Source organism: Oncorhynchus masou, chromosome 15 (assembly GCF_036934945.1).
Source record: "Oncorhynchus masou masou isolate Uvic2021 chromosome 15, UVic_Omas_1.1, whole genome shotgun sequence".
In the NCBI taxonomy this organism is placed as follows: domain Eukaryota; kingdom Metazoa; phylum Chordata; class Actinopteri; order Salmoniformes; family Salmonidae; genus Oncorhynchus; species Oncorhynchus masou.
The window spans coordinates 9,804,613-9,810,612 of NC_088226.1; positions in this window are offsets into that span (position 1 = coordinate 9,804,613).

The following is a 6,000-nucleotide window of genomic DNA, read 5'->3' on the forward strand; positions in this document are numbered from 1 at the left end:
TTATGTAATGTGGCTCCATGCAATACATGTATGTGCCAGTCAGTGGTACTGTCTTGTGGTAAAGGTATCATCACATTCCAGGTGCAATCTCATTAGTTCTTGGTATCTTGTGTGCAGTTGCCTCTGTCCATTTTTACAGTCTATGGCTGTTGCAGTTTGTTGCATTTTACATTTAGACTGAAAATATAATCTGGCACTGTCTCTATTTGCACTGGCACTATCTCTATTTGCAGAGCCCATCGACTGCCACCAGGTGCCAGAACAGGCCTATGGTATAAGGGTTAGCACTCTGGACTCCAGCCCTCTGAATCCAGTGATCTGATTCAAATCTCGGTAGAACCTGACTTTTTACCTTCTCTGCTCTTTTGGTGATACTTATCTTCTCAGAGAGTGGGCCTGCATGGACACAACCTTGGCCACTGTTAACAGATACTTATGACAAGATGGGAAACTCCATTGGAATTGTATTCTGCATTCAAAACAACTGGGAACTCGGAAATCTCCTACTTCCAACTTAAGTGCATTTAAGACAACTGGGAACTTGGGAGAAAAACGAGATCCAACTGGGAAAATCGTTTTGAACAGTCATCCAATTTGGAATTCCAAGTCGTTATCTTTCTAGAACCAGGCTGTATCACATCCCATAGGACGGCGCACAATTGGCCCAGCATCGTCCGGGTTTGGCCGGAGTAGGATGTCATTGTAAATAAGAATTTGTACTTAACTGACTGGCCTAGTTAAATAAAGGTTAAATAAATAAACATTTATCAAAAATAACTGACTTTCTTACCTGAAAATCACTGTCATGATTTTACCTCGTTTTTTTCTGAGTTCCTAGTTGTCTTGAAAGCACCACTATTAATGCCCATTGTGTACTTTGCCCATGTGTCATCAGAAGTTACCACAGCCACAAAGTCCTCCTATAGGGAGGAGGTCAGAGACCTGGCCATGTGGTGCCAGGACAACAACCTCTCCCTCCAGTGATCAAGACAAAGGAGATGATGGTCACTGGCTTACTGGTGCTCTTTCATGCCATCACTTGAGTGGGTTGAGTCACTGATGTGATCTTCCTGTCTAAGTTGGCGCCCCCCCCTTGGGTTGTGCCGTGGCGGAGATCTTTGTGGGTTATACTTGGCCTTGTCTCAGGATGGTAAGTTGGTGGTTGAAGATATCCCTCTAGTGGTGTGGGGGCTGTGCTTTGGCAAAGTGGGTGGGGTTATATCCTTCCTGTTTATATCCTTCCCTGTCTGGGGGTATCATTGTATGGGGCCACAGTTTCTCCTGACACCTCCTGTCTCAGCCTCCAGTATTTATGCTGCAGTAGTTTTGTGTCGGGGGGCTAGGGTCAGTTTGTTATATCTGGAGTACTTCTCCTGTCTTATCCGGTGTCCTTATCCGGTGTCCGGAGGACCTGAGCCCTAGGACCAAGCTTCAGGACTACCTGGCATGATGACTCATTGCTGTCCCCAGTCCACCTGGCCGTGCTGCTGCTCCAGTTTCAACTGTTCTGCCTGCAGCTATGGAATCCTGACCTGTTCACCAGACATGTTACCTATCCAAGACCAATTATTTGACCATGCTGGTCATTTATGAACATTTGAACATCTTGGCCATGTTCTGTTATAATCTCCACCCGGCACAGCCAGAAGAGGACTGGCCACCCCTCATAGCCTGGTTCCTCTCTAGGTTTCTTCCTAGGTTTTGGCCTTTCTAGGGAGTTTTTCCTAGCCAACGTGTTTCAACACCTGCATTGCTTGCTGTTTGGGGTTTTAGGCTGGGTTTCTGTACAGCACTTTGAGATATCAGCTGATGTACGAAAGGCTATATAAATACATTTGATTTGATGATGGTGGACTACAGGAAAAGGAGGACCGAGCATGCCCCAGTTCTCAATCGACAAGGCTGCAGTGTTGCAGGTTGAGAGCTATAAGTTCCTTGGTGTCCACGTCACCAACAAACTATCATTGTACAAACACACTAAGACAGTCGTGAAAAGGGCACGACAAAGTCTATTCCCCCTCAGGAGCCTGAAAATATTTGGTATGGGTCCTCAGATCTCAAAAGGTTCTACAGCCGCACCATCGAGAGCATCCTAACTGGTTGCATCACTGCCTGGTATGGCAACTGCTCGGCCTCCGACCGCAAGGCACTACAGAGGGTAGTGCGTACGGGCCCAGTACATCACCGTGGCCAAGCTTCGTGCCATCCAGGATCTCTATACCAAGCAGTGTCAGAGGAAGCCCTAAAAATTGTCAAAGACTCCAGCCACCCTAGTCATGGACTATTCTCTCTGCTAACGCATGGCAAGTCTAGGTCCAAAAGACTTCTTAACAGCTTCAACCCCCAAGCCATAATACTCCTGAACAGCTAATCAAAGGGCTACCCAGACCCCTCTTTTACGCTGCTGCTACTCTGTTTATTATCTATGCATAGTCACTTTAACTCTACCTACATGTACATATTACCTCAATTACCTCAAAAACCGGCGCCCCTGCACATTGACTCTGTACCGGTACCCCCTGTATATAGCCTCGCTTTTGTTATTTTACTGCTGCTGTTTAATTATTTGTTGCTTTTATTTTGCATTTTTTACCTTCTGTTTTTTACTTAACACTTTTTTTTCTTAACTTCTTAAAACATTGTTGATTAAGGGCTTGTAAGTAAGCATTTCACTGTTGTATTCAGCGCATGTGACAAATAACATTTGATTTGATTTTAAACCCCACCTATTTCTAAAATGTATCTTCTTAAAGGTGCAATAAGAAAATAAATCGCCCCACAATTTCTTGGTTCCTAAAATTCAAATATTGTATTTTCAGCTGTTTGAAGCTGGTGTACAAAAGTAAAAGATGCAAAAACTAAACTTAAGAACGGGAAGCATAGAAATAACACACATAGAACTGATCTACTCAAGATAGACCACAGCTTGACGTTTCTAATGGGAGAAAATTAATCAGAGGGCAGAACAAGCAACATGATGGGTAAAGCCAAGAACGAGCTAGTGAGATCCTATTAGCATATTTTAGCATATATTTGGTTATTTCCGTTAGGGAACACCTACTCTGTGAAGTGCGTGTGTACAATAACTCAATTCACCCCTACGCTCCTTCTGAAGAACACAAATTTGTTTAAACTTTGGCAAAGGGTAAAGTCTACAAAACTTAGTCCACTCTGTTAGTAACATATTCTAGTTTTGGAAACAAAACTGTCAAATGTTAATATATGAGAAAATTATAAGAATATTGGCTAAAATCCATCTCGCTTCATCTTCTCCCACTGCCGGCCACTAGACTAGACCACTTCCTCTCATCATCATATTTGCTAGTGAGTGTAAATGCCAACCGGTTACTTCACATTTGTATATCTGGTGAAATATCTGACTCGTTGTTCTATCGGATGATCTGCCGCTTCTTAGACTTGCTTTCACATGAGAATTACAGATCTGCTTTTTACTCTTAATTTGGTCATCCCCCAAAATGTGACCATCATCCACACTGCTAACATTATGCCTAATCTTGAATTGAGACCAAAAAACAATTTGTTTTCATGACTTTTTACGAAAAAGTCAATTCTAACATTGTGGCTGTACTATCTAGTGTAAATGTCGTCACTGGGTTGCATGGTGCATTCTGGGTGATTCTTGGACAAGGAGAGCTCTCCTTCAAGAAGGGAATAGACCTTAATTCAAAGCGGGCAAAGAAGTTGTTTAATTTGTCTGGGAGTAAGACGTCAATTTCCACAACGGGGCTGGTTTTCTTTTTGTAATCCATTATTGACTGTAGACCCTGCCACATATGTCTCCTGTTTGAGCCGGTGAATTATGACTCTACTTTGTCTATATGACGCTTTGCTTGTTTGATTGCCTCGCGGAGGGAATAGCTGCACTGTTTGTATTCGGTCATGTTTCTGGTTGCTTTGCCATGATTGAAAGTGGTGTTTTCCTGTTTTAGTTTCTGTCTATAGGCTGGGAGCAACCAAATGGATTCATGGTCAGATTTGCAGAAGGCAGGGCGCGTGAGGGTTTTATATGCATCGCGGAAGTTCGAGCAGATCCAGAATTCTGCCAGGACGTGTCGCGCATTCATTATGCTGATAGAATTTAGGGAGTATTAATCTTAGGTTTGCTTTGTTAAAATCCCCAGCTACAATAAATGCAGCCTCAGGATGTATGGTTTCCAGTTTAAAAGAGTCCAGTGAAGTTCTTTCCGGGCCGACGAGGTATTTGCTTGGGTTAGATATACACGGCTGTGACTATAATCAAAGAGAATTTTCTTGGAAGATAATGCGGTCGGCGTTTGATTGTAAGGAATTCTAGGTCAGGTGAACAAAAGGAATTGAGTTCCTGTATGTTGCTGTGATTACACCATGAGTCATTAATCAAAAGGCATACACCCTGCCCTTCTTCTTACCAGAGAGATGTTTGTTTCTGTCGGCGCGATGCGTGAAGAAATCGGGTGGCTGTACCAACTCTGACAACAGGTTGAGAGCTTCAAATTCCTTGGTGTCCACATCAACAACAAACTAGAATGGTCCAAACACACCAAGGCAGTCAATAAAAGGGCACGACAAAGCCTTTTCCCCCTCAGGAAACTAAAAAGATTTGGCATGGGTCCCGAGATCCTCAGGAAGTTCTACAGCTGCAACATCGAGAGCATCCTGACCGGTTGCATCACTGCCTGGTACAGCAATTGCCCGGCCTCCGACCGCAAGGCACTTCAGAGGGTAGTGCGTACGGCCCAGTACATCACTGGGGCAAAGCTGCCTGCCATCCAGGACCTCTACACCAGGCGGTGTCAGAGGAAGGCCCTGACAATTGTCAAAGACCCCAGTCATAGACTGTTCTCTCTACTACAGCATGGTAAGCGGTACCGGAGTGCCAAGTCTAGGACAAAAAGGCTTCTCAAGAGTTTTTACCCCCAAGCCATAAGACTCTTGAACAGGTAACCAAATGGTTACCCGGACTATTTGCATAGTGTGCCCCCCAACCCCTCTTTTACGCTGCTGCTACTCTCTGTTTATCTTATATGCATAGTCACTTTAACTATTCATTCATGTACATACTACCTCAATTGGCCCGACCAACCAGTGCTCCCACACATTGGCTAACCGGGCTATCTGCATTGTGTCCCACCACCCGCCAACCCCTCTTTTTACGCTACTGCTACTCTCTGTTCATCATATGCATAGTCACTTTAACCATACCTACATGTACATACTACCTCAGTAAGCCTGACTAACCGGTGTCTGTATATAGCCTTGCTACTCTTATTTTCAAAAAGTAATGTCTTTTTACTATTGTTTTATTTCTTTACTTACCTACACACTTAATTTTTTTCTCCGCACTATTGGTTAGAGCCTGTAAGTAAGCATTTCACTGTACCTGTTGTATTCGGCGCACGTGACAAATAAACTTTGATTTGGTATCCCGAGTGAGGCATGTTTCTGTGAAACAGAGAATGTTACAATCTCTGATGTCTCTCTGGAAGGCAACTCATGCCCTAATTTCATCCACCTTATTATCTAGAGATTGGACATTGGCGAGTCTGACCAGTAGACCTTCTGAGTCTGACCTGTAGGCCACTCCGTCTGCCTCTCCTGCAGCGACTATGTTGTTTTGGGTCGGCCTCTGGGATAAGATCGCATGTCCAGGGTGGAGGTCCGAACCAAGGATCCGCTTCGGGAAAGACGTATTCCTGGTCGTAAGGAAGTTGAAATCGCTTTTATATCCAATAGTTCTTCCCAGCTGTATTTAATAACACCTGATATTTTCTGGCCTCACAATGTAAGAAATAGTACATAAAAAACAAAACAAATAACTGCATAGTTTTAAGGACCTGAAGCGAGGCGACCATCTCTGTCTGCGCCATCTTGCAAAGGGACTTGGAATCGCGAGTTGGATGACCGTTCAGGACGATTTTCCATAGTCGGAGTTCGTTTTTTCAGATTTCCCAGTTGTCTTGAACGCACTGAAGTCGCAAGTCGGATGTTTCCGGTTCACAG